At 36.7% G+C, this 12,315-nt stretch overlaps 1 non-coding gene across 1 annotated transcript; it reads left to right on the plus strand.

The window, feature by feature from the left end:
- The first annotated feature begins 10,558 nt into the window (after positions 1-10,558).
- LOC118580914 lies at positions 10,559-10,664 on the plus strand. Its single transcript, XR_004944576.1, has one exon. It is a non-coding gene; the product is annotated as a U6 spliceosomal RNA (small nuclear RNA).
- The last annotated feature ends 1,651 nt before the right edge of the window (positions 10,665-12,315 follow it).

Consider the following 12,315-nt stretch of genomic DNA (forward strand, 5'->3'; position numbering starts at 1 on the left):
GTCCCAGTTTTTCTTTTTTGAACATTTCTACTCAATTACTGATATTAGTATTAGTGATTAGAGACTCAAGATTATATATAAAAGGACAACGTCTTCCAAAGGAATGCAGGTTTTCAAATAAGTAGAAAGGAATCCTGTGATTAATTTATTTCAGCTCTTAAACTTTATGTAGGTGTATGCCTAGTTTTGGGGCACCACCTGCTAGACATCATTCTGATTGTGATAAAAATATTAACACAATAGACAAAAAAATCTGGATTTTTTTTTTTTTAGATTTTTATGATATTGCAATTTCCTTGTATTTTAATCTAACTTATCACTTACAGATCAGGTCATCTAGTCAACATTTGAACATTTCTTATATTTATTTAACTGGGTTTCATTAGTTGAGTTTTATATAGAAAGAAAATAAACTCAGACTTCATTCCAATCAGGTATCACAGTTTATTTTATAACAAAGAATTATAACTTCCTACCTAATATTGTATTTTGAGAGGGAATGTATATATGTACACACACACACACACACACACACACACACACACACACACACACACATATATTTGAGGTTGTATATTTATCTTGTGCTTTCTGCTGACATATGAGACACTAGTATAGGAGGAGGACCTACACCAGAAGAGGAATCCGAATTGAGCTCCAAAGGAGGTTTTTGGATTTCAGGCTCTTACCCTGAAGAGAAGATGACAACATCTTTAGGAAGGTATCCACATTAAAGGTCTCTTTATCTTGACATCAAAGAAGATTCCCTGCCAGATCTCAGAACCTGTAGAAACTCTTGGGCCATTGTGCTTTACAAATAGAAAAGTGAATATATAATGCAGGTCCATGTGCAGGACATAATTCAGGAGCTAAGGCTGCTTCCCACCATAGCACCTTTGTATCTCCCTGAACATCCACTTATCAGTAAAACCAAGTGTAAACGTTGTACATTACAAAAAGTAACCCAAAATGTGTCATAAGCCTAAATACACAGCAAAATACTCTGAAAATTCTGGAGTAAAAAGAAGAAAATCTAGATGATCTTGTGTAGATGATAATATTTTAGATCAAATGACAATGTCACAATACACTGCAATACAGATGAAATATGTAAGATATAGTACATTAAAATTTACAATTTTAGAATTGAACAAAAATCACAAAGCAATTATTTAAAATATTAAAAGATGAAATAATTCAAATAAAGTCTCAATGGCTCCTATTTTTAAAAAAGATATACTTGAAAATTTGATGGGAATATTTTTTATTCCCTCTAGTTTCTCCTTTTTCTTATCTCACAAACTTTAGACATGCTATCTGGGTCCTAAGCCAAAAACATGACCATCACTCTGTATGAAGGACATGGACTGTATTGAGGAACTCTTTCTCTTGTTCATGTTACAACCAACTAGTCTTTTAAGTCATCAGCAAGGCAGTTAGTTAACCTGCCTATGAGAAAACATATTCTGGAATTGTCATTAAATGCAGACTTTAGAAAATTTAAATCTTGTTTGACATTTCTCTGGTCTAACATGGTTTGATTATGTGGTCCTTACTTATTTATCTAATGTGTCAGCATTTCAAAGAAGATCTAGAAAATATAAAGGGGAAAGAATACACTTTTTCTTAATTTGGATTCACAACTGCCTCATAGTTACTTGTTTATTTCATATGTCTACTTTAAAAATGACACAATTTCATAAGGTTTTTATTGCTGTGGTGGAAAACCATGCACATAAGCAACTCTAGGACAAAAGGGTTTATTTGCTTTCATCTCCATATCACAGTCTATCTCAAAAAGAAGTTAGGAAAGGAATTCAAGCAAGGTATAATCCTAGAGACAAGAACTGAAGAATTGAGGAACACTGCTTACTGGCTTTCTGTTCATGACTTGCTCAACTTGCTTTCTTATACCTTCCAGGACCATCATAATTCCAGGAATGGCACCACCCTTAGTGAGCTGGATCCTCCCACATCAATCATCATTCAACAAAATATACAATTGGCTAGTCTTGTGAAATTTTCTAAACTGAACCTCCCTCTTCCCAAATAGCTCTAATTTGTGTCAAGTTGATTTAAAAACTTCTAGCACATGTATACTATGAAAAATATATATTATAATAATATTTTCAGTCTTTTGTAAAGGAAAGGGCATGGGAATAATTATTCTTGCTCTGTTGTCATTCACACAGAGATATGGCTAGTCTCTGTGGTAACTGACTAGGTCATGGAACAAGGCTCTTCTTTTTTCATAATAGTTCATAGCTAATAGGGAAACTATTCTGAGTGTAGGATGTTACAAAACTGCAGAACTCTGGCTATCTGTTTCCATCCTTTCCATCTGCACGTTTTTCCTTCCTCTTATATAGGAACTGAGTCCACTTCGATGAAATACAGACTATATCAAATAAGAATGCTAGAAGATTATGTCATCTATTATTCAGACCCTTGAAGATAGTACATTCTTATTGGAGCAATCAGTGGGACCCTGAGATGATGAAAATGTTTTTGTTCATGTTTGTATCACGGTAGGTGGTTAAGTATTACTCTTTGACAGCAGTGAATCATAGTATCTTCTTTCTCAACACTGATGATTGTGAGAGAGTAAGATGTCACAGGTCCATGCATGCTACTGAAGCAAGCTGGGACTCCAGAAGCCACATTCAATGTTCCATAAATGAGGAGTTTATAAGGAGCTCCTGGCTTATGCTGATGCTAGTATAAATGACTTGTGCTTACACTTGAGCTGGGCCTGTATGTGATGGTGATCTTCTCCTCTTGAGAAGCAGACAGGGATGCTGAAGACTGGGTGAGCACAATTTCTCCACTGGATACACATCATAAGAAATACATAGAAAATATTAGAAATAGAGATGGCAGATAATTTTATAATATATAATATGCAGAAGAAACAAAGAAAAACATTGGCACTCCTAGAGTCAAACCTTGATGAGGAAATGGAAGCTGGGTTTGGAGCATCTGGTCTCCTCTCTTACCTGTGATACTGAATAACAGGAAGCTAAACATCTGTTCCTGAAAATCCATCTTGTTCTCCAATCTCAGACTGCATAGTTCATATCACTTAATTAAGTCTCTTTAAAGGGTCTTTGAGCCATTTGTGGTTTCTAAGGTGAAACATGCAAATATAAGACTGAAGCCTAAGGGATTCTTGGCTTACAAGTCTGCGTGGTCCATTTATTTATGTACAGCAGTGTGTGATGGTTAATATTCATTGTCACCCTAATAAACCCCAGAGTAGGGAACCTCAGCTGAGGATCTGCCTCCAATTACATAGGCCTGTGGATATGTCTATGTATTGGGGGGGGGGGTATTTTTGTAATTATTATTAAAGTAAAAAGCTTCCAGCTGTGATGATCATAGACTAAGCCTCGAAAACTATAACAAGCCATTAATTACATTCTTTTTCTATAATTTGCCTTGGTCATGGCATTTCTTCACAGCAATAGAATGTAACTAAGACAGCACCCAAGAAAACCTTAAGCTTATCCCTGTCTTTTCACTTGACACTTTACTCATTAATTTCAGTCCAGTCCTTTTTTTGAACCCTCAAATCACCAGGGAAACCAGTATCCAAATTTAGGACATGGATCCCATGAATCAGGCCAAATACTGATTTCAAGCAAAGATGAAAGGGGAAAATGATCAGCCTCTTCTCTCAAATGGTGGGATGTTACTATGGCTCTTGTGGTTATTCTCATTTATCCTCTTTCTGTCCCAGGCTAGGCTGAAGAGAACCCTGAGTGATGAGGTACAACAAAAGCTACTCACCTTAAAGAACTACCACCAACAACATGAAGAGTGTTGTGTCACTAAAGTGTTGCCTTCTAAGTTACGTTATTATCTTAGAATACTAGAGAGGACTTTTCAAATTATGTTTTAACTTTCAAGTTATGACCTTTACTGTGCCTGAAAAGTCATTTCAGAGTCTTCTCAAGCATTTTAGAGGACTTTGAAAGGTCTAGTTAGGAGTATATAAAATTCAGATGGTATTCCAATATGTTTTCAATATTTATGGATATTGAAGGTATATATACTCACATCATGAAGAAAGCATGGAATTTTCTCTATTGCCTCTTTTAAAGTACCTGCCTCTGTGAAATACTTCCACAATTTTGGTTGTTATTTCACCGATATTAGGAACAACATCATTTGGGGAATTTGTGAATAGAAACCTATGTTTGGACAGTTTGATATCCTGAGTCCTGGTGACTTCAACTTAATTATGAGGGATGATTTCCTGAGAACTCAACTCTAAGAATACAGCTGCTTTCATTGGTTTGGAGAAAGCCCTTGGATTTTTCCTTTTCTTGATGTTGTTGGGTGATTAATTGTGAGCATTATTCTAACTTCTTCACAATCAGGCAACTTACACTTTGCTTGTTTATATATTTTTCCAGTAAAGAGACTAATTTAAGTGTGATATTATTCAAACAGCAGAGCCCTCTGTAACCATAAAAATTAAATTATTACAGCAATTCATTGTACCATAGGTGATGGCCACAAATATGCCATTCATTTAAATTAGGTGTAGTTAGAGATTTCCTGCCTGGCCCAGTCAGGATAAATCTCTCTTACCCGCCAGTCCCACAGTTACTCAGACCCAACCAAGAAAGCACACAGAGACTTACATTGTTTAGAAACTGTATGGCCATGGCAGGCTGCTTGTTATCTACTTCTTCTCTCTTAAATTAACCCATTGCTGTTAGTCTATACTTTGCCACATGGCTTGTGGCTTACCAGTGTCTTTACATGTTGCTTTTCATGGCGGCGGCTGGTGGTGTCTCCTCCCAACCTTCTACTTCCCAGAATTCTCTTCTCTCTTGTCCTGCCTATACTTCCTGCCTGGCCACTGGCCAATCAGAACTTTATTTACACAGAGCGATATCCACAGCACTTCCCCTTTTCTTTTTTTTTAAGGAAGGTTTTAACTTTTACATAGTACAATTACATATAACAAAACAATTATCAAGCAAGAAATACAGTTTCAATATTAAAGAAGATATACTATCTAATATTTGTGAGTCTAAAGTTTTATATCTAACTTATCTTGTATCATAACTGAGGAAATTATAACTATCTAGTCTTTAACCACATCAAAGACCTCAGAAGGATATATTACCTAAGAACCGGGAGAAGGATGTAAGCATTTTTCAGGAGTCTTGCAAGAGTAGACTGAGACAGCTGGCAGCCTGGACAGTCACATAATGTTCCTTTGTAAAGTTGGGGCATTTGTCTTCAGCCCACAGGCTTAGCGTATCTGACAGACTCTTTTGTGAACTAAGATGTATACAAGGTCAACAGTTTGACCTCACATTTGGTGAGAGCAGTCCATGTACCAGAAACACCTGAATTCCATTAGTGTCATGTCATGATTCAGGATTTTAAATTCTGGAAATTATTGATGTCTTTTCAATTCAGCTGTCCATTTTTCTTGGCTGTGTATATGTGGCTTCATCTTGGCATCCTGTTCTTCTCCACATCTCTCTATTAAATGCCAGTCTACTATTGAGAGAGGTGAGCTTAGTGTTCCATTGCATATCAGAAGCCATTGGCCCACTCTCTGTTCAGATGCCTTCGAAGAAAAGGGCACGGTAGGTACCTTTTACAGATTGCAAAGGTCACTCACTTCAGGGATGGTGCCATATTGTCCTGGCTTCAGAAGATGACATTTGTTAAAGCCACAACCACACTTGTTTTGGCAATAATTGGTAGTCCTTGGTTTCATGTCCTGTCTGTCCTGTTTGTCAACAGTTGATTCGAGGATACTTTGTTGTCCAGTGGCTGACTTTTGCCACAATGAAAGTTAGCTCCATATGCAGTTTCTTCAATAAAATATCACTATAATTAGGTTTATATGTATAAATTGAAAAGAAGGAAGAGCCCAGTGATTTAATTGGGGCTTATACTTTATAGAATCTAATTGTATTAATATGAAGAGAAGAGGGAAACATTGTTCACGATAGTAATTTGGATTGGGAAGTTATTTGGATCTGGATAGTTATCCTATTGTTGTCAAAATTATATGTTTACTTGTATATTCATAACCTATAATTCTGGTAATATGTCCAATATTCTTCATATCTACAACATTACCAAAACCCAAGTAAACAAAAAACAAAAAAATTTCTGTGTCCCAGAATTCTAAAATGGGGCTTCTGACATCAACAACAAAATGTATTCTTTGTTGCATTCCCAAGCCAAACTCTTGGAACTTTTCTGCCTTCTCAAGTCTGTCCACCTTCCTGTGCTCATTGAGGCAATGTTTTAGTGTCACCAACTTCCCTGACAATGATACTCTCCTCTCTAAAATCTAGTCTTATGTCTACATTCTGCTCCCGATATTTCTCTAGAAAACCTGCCTGTCTCAACACCATTAACTTGATGCTTTCTGCCTAATTGTTTTTTTCTCTGAGATATTTTCATTGATTTTGGAAACATAATGTTGTAGATGCTAGCAATTTGCTAAGTAAGTAACTATATATATATATATATATATAAAATGCAAGTATTCAATCTCTAGTCTGATAAAAATAATATTATACATATTAATAATTAGCCATTTTCTTGCTATATGTAAATTAAAATGGTCATCTATTATGTAATTCACTTAGAACTAGAAAACTGAGTACTACACAAGAAACTTTTCAGGCTTTGAGAATGGGTGATGAGACCTGTGATCCTCAAAACAATGGTCCTAAAGAAGGACCCCACTTTCTTCCTGGAGGTAATTTCCAAATGATGTTGTAATCAAAGATAATTTTTAACATATCCTATCTTTTTCACCCAGGTGAAAATATTACAAGGAGATTCTCTACAGAAAGAAATTTCTAACAAAAGTGTTTCCATCTTTTGAATGAGTCCCCTGCTCAGATTGAATGCATATTATTTTGATGATTATATACATACGTATGTGTGTGTGTGTATACATATGTATACAAATATATTTAATTATAGACAAAAAGAAATTCTGAGGAAGAAATTGCCTTTGGCCCCTGAACAAATAAGTTATTTTTGGCCTCCATTCATTTCAGTAAAAGCAAAGAGAAGTTATTCAAATGCAGAACATTTAGGAGCCACTGTGTGGAAATGGGACAGTTGACCCCCCCCCCAAAAAAAAAAAACTTATTCAAGAAGAATCTCACAAGCAATTAACACACTGACTCTTCAACACTAAGGTTTCTGTAATTGGGTAATACCTCACAAGTTTAGAGCAAATTGAACAAGAGCACTCTACTGCAAATGCAGCTCTAAAGTTCAGGTGTGCCAAAGTTGTACAATTCTTTGCAGATAGTTACAGATTTGGAAGTTCTACTCTTCACAGTTTTGGTAGCTGATGGGGCATCATACATAACCCAGTGAAGTAGTTTTGCACTATGAATTACATAAAATTACAAAAGGGGTAAGCTAGAAAAGTCACTAAACACACATAAAAATGAAAGCATTGTGCAATCTTGACTTTCAAATTGATTTTAAAAATATGCTAATTACTTTTTTAAAACCTCGATTTTTGTTGTCATGGCAGGGATAGGGCCAGGCCTCTATCATATTGGGAGAACACTCTGATATGAAGCTGAATTTACAGCTGTCATTGTCTTCTGGAACTAGTGAAATATGTGTGTAGTGACACTAATTATGAATTGGAGGACTCTTTCTCTCGGTCTTAATATACTGGGAAAAATCAGTCTTAATTTTCCTTTTAGTTTATTTATTTACCAATAAGGCTAATGAAATCTAAGTTCTATAGAATTTATGAGCAAATACATTAGGTGAATTTCCTGGAAAAAATCTTAACTTAAAATCTATCTGTGAAAAGAAGAAGAAGAAGAAGAAGAAGAAGAAGAAGAAGAAGAAGAAGAAGAAGAAGAAGAAGAAGAAGAAGAAGAAGAAGAGGGGCTCAAGGTCATGATGGGGAAACCCACAGAGACAGTTGACTGGTTTTAGTTGGAACTCACTGACTCTACACTGACAGCTAGGGAACCTGTAGGGGATTGAACTAGGCCCGCTGAATGTGGGTGACAGTTGTGTGGCTTGATCTGTTTGTGGGGTCCCTGGCAGCAGGACCAGGACTTATCCCAGGTGCATGAACTGGCTTTTTGGAGCCCATTCCCTGTGGTGGGATACCTTGCTCAGCCTTGATACAATGGGGAGGGGCTAGGCTCTCCTTCAACTTGGTATGCCAGACTTTGTTAACTACCATGGGAGGCCTTACCCACTCTGAGGAGCGGATGGGGGTAGAGTGGGAGGAAGGTGAGGAAACAGGAGAAGGGAAGGGAGGGGAACTGGGGTTGGTATGTAAATAGAAAAAAATAATAAATAAATATATTTTTAAAAAATCTATCTGTGAAGGTAAAAGGTATATAGCAAATCAACTAGAACCATCTATAGGGGAGTCTAATTCATATAATCATGATAAAAACACACTCAATGTCCTTCATAGAATAAAAAAAATCACTTCTGTGAAACTGGCTTTTTTGCTGGACCAAGAATAGTGAATGATAAATATGTACTTAATAGGGTCTTGATGCACTTTGTTTCAGTGGCATTCTAAAAGTGAAATTTCATTGGTTCTGAAAGTATACAATGTTTCAACACTGCTTGCATTGGAAGAGTATAAAGATAAGTCAGGCCAAGTCTCACATTTCTGTTGATCAAATTCTAATTCATAGGTCCCAATTTTCTGATTACAGAGCCAGCTGTCATGACACTGTGTTCCCTGTACAGTGGGAGGCTGATGCTGGACCCTTCCATGCTCTCTATAACTGTATTCCATGACCACAGGGTAGTTCTCCCAAACTCAGGATCTACAAGACATTTTTATATCCCAGCTATTTGAATAAAAGAGCAGTGTTATTTACAGCATATATTGCTGTTAAGCCAAATTTAATTCTGTGTTAAAACCACAGGATTCTATCTTTCCCGTTTAAACAGAATAGGGCAATATCTGCTCAAGTATTTGAAACAAAATAATAAATGACTATGTACTGTGCATCTGATGGCTGTAAGATTATTAAATAATTCATAGAGAACAAGGGGATGGATTTTTCTACAATCTAAAGACTCAAGAAAAGTGTTTAGTAATTGAGACCCAAGCATGTGCTGCCACATGGAAACCCATCAGTACCACTGGCAGTGGATTAGAGAAATGTATGCCTGCAGAGCTGGTTGAGTAAATAATTAGATATTTCTGCCTCACTGCCCTGCCACTTGCATTATACTTACTGATTAGAACCTTCAGTATTGGAGAACAGATTTCTTGGATGTGGGTTTCTATATTCCTGTTACAATTTGATTTCCAAAGTCAGTGCCAATAAGTAGGGTTATGACAGTACTCAGAATTCAACCTCCCATTCTAGGTGTTAACAGCACAGCTCATTAACATCTTTCATTTTTGAAGGGTTGTATACCTATATACTGTGCTCTAATTGTGCTCATAATTCTCCTGATACTTTATGAAAGCCATGAACCATGTGATAATCTTTCCTAAAGTATCATGAAAGTCCTTTGATTTATCTTAGAAGTCTATGGCTTAATAAAGCAGAAATAGAGAGAAATGTCCCCTAGAAGTTGAACTCTTGTAATTAGGAGCCAGAGTCCTTGAAGAGGTTCTTCTAGGTCTGCTAAAGACAGTAGATGTTCAGGATTACCAGCTTCCCCTATCTGTGGGTGGAATGCCCAGGCCACTCTTACATAAAAGGTCAGATACCAGGGGATGATGTGGGTTGTTAAGTGGATCAAGTGCTTAAGAACCACTATCCATTGTTTGTAAATTTGAAATGATTACTGTTTTATGTCTGGTGATTTTGACTGGATAGACTTGTGTTAGTAGCTCCCCCTTCTGTATAGATAGTCAAAATAAAGACAAGGATATATAACTGTTGAAGATTGTGCCTACAAGCAAAGCTACATATATAGTGAACAATACACACACACACACACACACACACACACACACACACACACACACACACACACACACATGATTATGAGAATTTCCAAACAGGAATTACTCACTGAGTAACATTGTTCTGTTAAAGAACTGTGCAGATACAATTACACATATGCCACACACAGAGATTCTATTTCTTGCTCTCAAGAAGTAAGAAAACAATGACAAGAAAGTAAGGAAACACAGACACAAAAGTGTGGAAACTGTGTGAATTCCTGTGAACACATTCTTTCCATAATCAGAGATATCCCTGTTTTAAATTGCAGTTACAAACTCCTAAAGTCTTTAAGATCAGAAATATGGCAAGCAGGGAAATATTTTGCTAAAAAAAAATACCATTACCTCAATAAATATTGAAATTATCATTGTGGTTAGCACACATCATGTATTTACTGATAATTTTATAAATTTCTCTAAAACCAGGTGGGGAATGCTCTGTTCCCTTGTGCACTGTGTAGGATTTGAAGATGGCATACAATGCAGATGTAGAGATCACACTAGACTGAACTGTGTAAATGACTGCAGGGTAATCAGAGTCCTCAACTTTTGCAGGGAATTGCTTTGCTTCACTTTGTTTAAGAGTGGGTAGAGGTGCTCGTTTGGCAGCACATATACTAAAATTGGAATGATATAGAGAAGATTAGCATGGCCCCTGAGCAAGGATGACATGCAAATTCATGAAGACAAAAAAAAAAAATAATGTGTAGACAATCTAGTAACCAGAGGCACCCAGGGAACATCTTGCATGGATATTTTTAATTATAAGCAGAGTTAGCAATATAGTTCACAGCTTCACACACTTACAAACTTCAGCTAGCCATGATATAATTAATGGTGCAAAGAACTGTAAAAGCAGGAGATAGGATATTCATTTAAACATGAAAGTTTAGGCATGATGAATCCTTCCCTTCCTTCAAATCCACTCTGCCCATTACTTTGTTTCACACTTCAACTTCACAGTAAGGATGTGTAGTAATTACTGCAAAGATGAATCATATCTAACCTCAATAACATAAACTGTAACAAATGAAAGGAGTTTGTAGGCTATTAAAGTTCCTGGGATTGTGGAATGGAAGCAAGGGAACACATAGTGAACCCAAAAGAAACAGAAAGAAGATGGGACTCATAGACCTGAGGTGATGGCCTTTGACTCTCACAAGCAGGGATGTTTTCTTTCAGGAATATGGACCCTTAGAGACAAGGGCCTTTGTTGAGTAATTGGAATGAACTTCTGCAGCTGTACTTGCCTTTTAGGGGCCCCTGCCTATTGGCATGTGACAAGATCATGACCCACTTCTTGGAGTACTTCTTAGAAGGCTGGTCATATCCTGTGAAGTTATTCACACTCAGGACACAACTTGGACAGGATAGTCTTCACTCAGTTCCTGGAATTTCTTATGCTCTGGTTTCAAGGCAATTAGGGGTAAATTTGGTTATTTTCTCAAATCATAGTGGTTAAATCAATCAGCTAATTATTCTCTGGGGAAAATTCTTTAATACTATTATTAATTATTTGTATACTTGTTTCTAATTTCCCAATGACAGAGGTCAATTATATCAATCAGTTGAACCAATCTCCATCACTCTTGTCTGCCTCTCCAGGAGACAAAGTCACTAGTAACCACTGTTTGCAAGGTTAATCAGAACATTTACAATTACTTACACTGGGACCAGCAGATCAGAGGCAACTACTAAGTTCTATTATGCATCCATTTTGTAGTAAGCAGTTCTGTCTATGTTCAGTGGCGGTAGGTCTGATACAAATTATTCCCTCACCATCAGCATCTAGGAGCCAGAAGATATTGTGATTTATTAGGAGGAACAAGGTTATGTAACTTCCACAGTGATACAAGAAATAACACAAACCTCTCCAAGAACTGTGAGGCTGGGCTTCCAGCCACTTTCTCAAGCTAACAGCATTTTTCATCCATAGTCAGGTTTTGAAGCTCACTGGGGAGTTTTGTGGAAGGGACCAGGGAAGCTGCTATATACAACTAAGTATTGGATATAAGGGATCAGAGTTGATGAGAACTGACAGCAAATGAAATAGGAGGCCTAGGGCCTACCTGAGTCTGCACCAGGAGCTCTGTGTATGTACTACAGTTTTCAGTTCAGTTCTTTTATGTGAATCCTGAAGATATAAACAAATGGGGCTCTGATTACTGTTGCTTTTCTTAGACCTGTTTTGTTTTTCTGTTGGATTGTCTTGTCTAACATCAACATGACTGTCTTCATTTCATTTTATTTTATTTTATGTTGTTATTTTCTCCTGCAAATTGTTCTTTTCCCATGAGATATTGATTGGAAGACTCAATAGATTCTGAGAGAGGAGGTGGAATGGAACTGAG

This window comes from Onychomys torridus, chromosome 3, assembly GCF_903995425.1.
Source record: "Onychomys torridus chromosome 3, mOncTor1.1, whole genome shotgun sequence".
In the NCBI taxonomy this organism is placed as follows: Eukaryota; Metazoa; Chordata; class Mammalia; order Rodentia; family Cricetidae; genus Onychomys; species Onychomys torridus.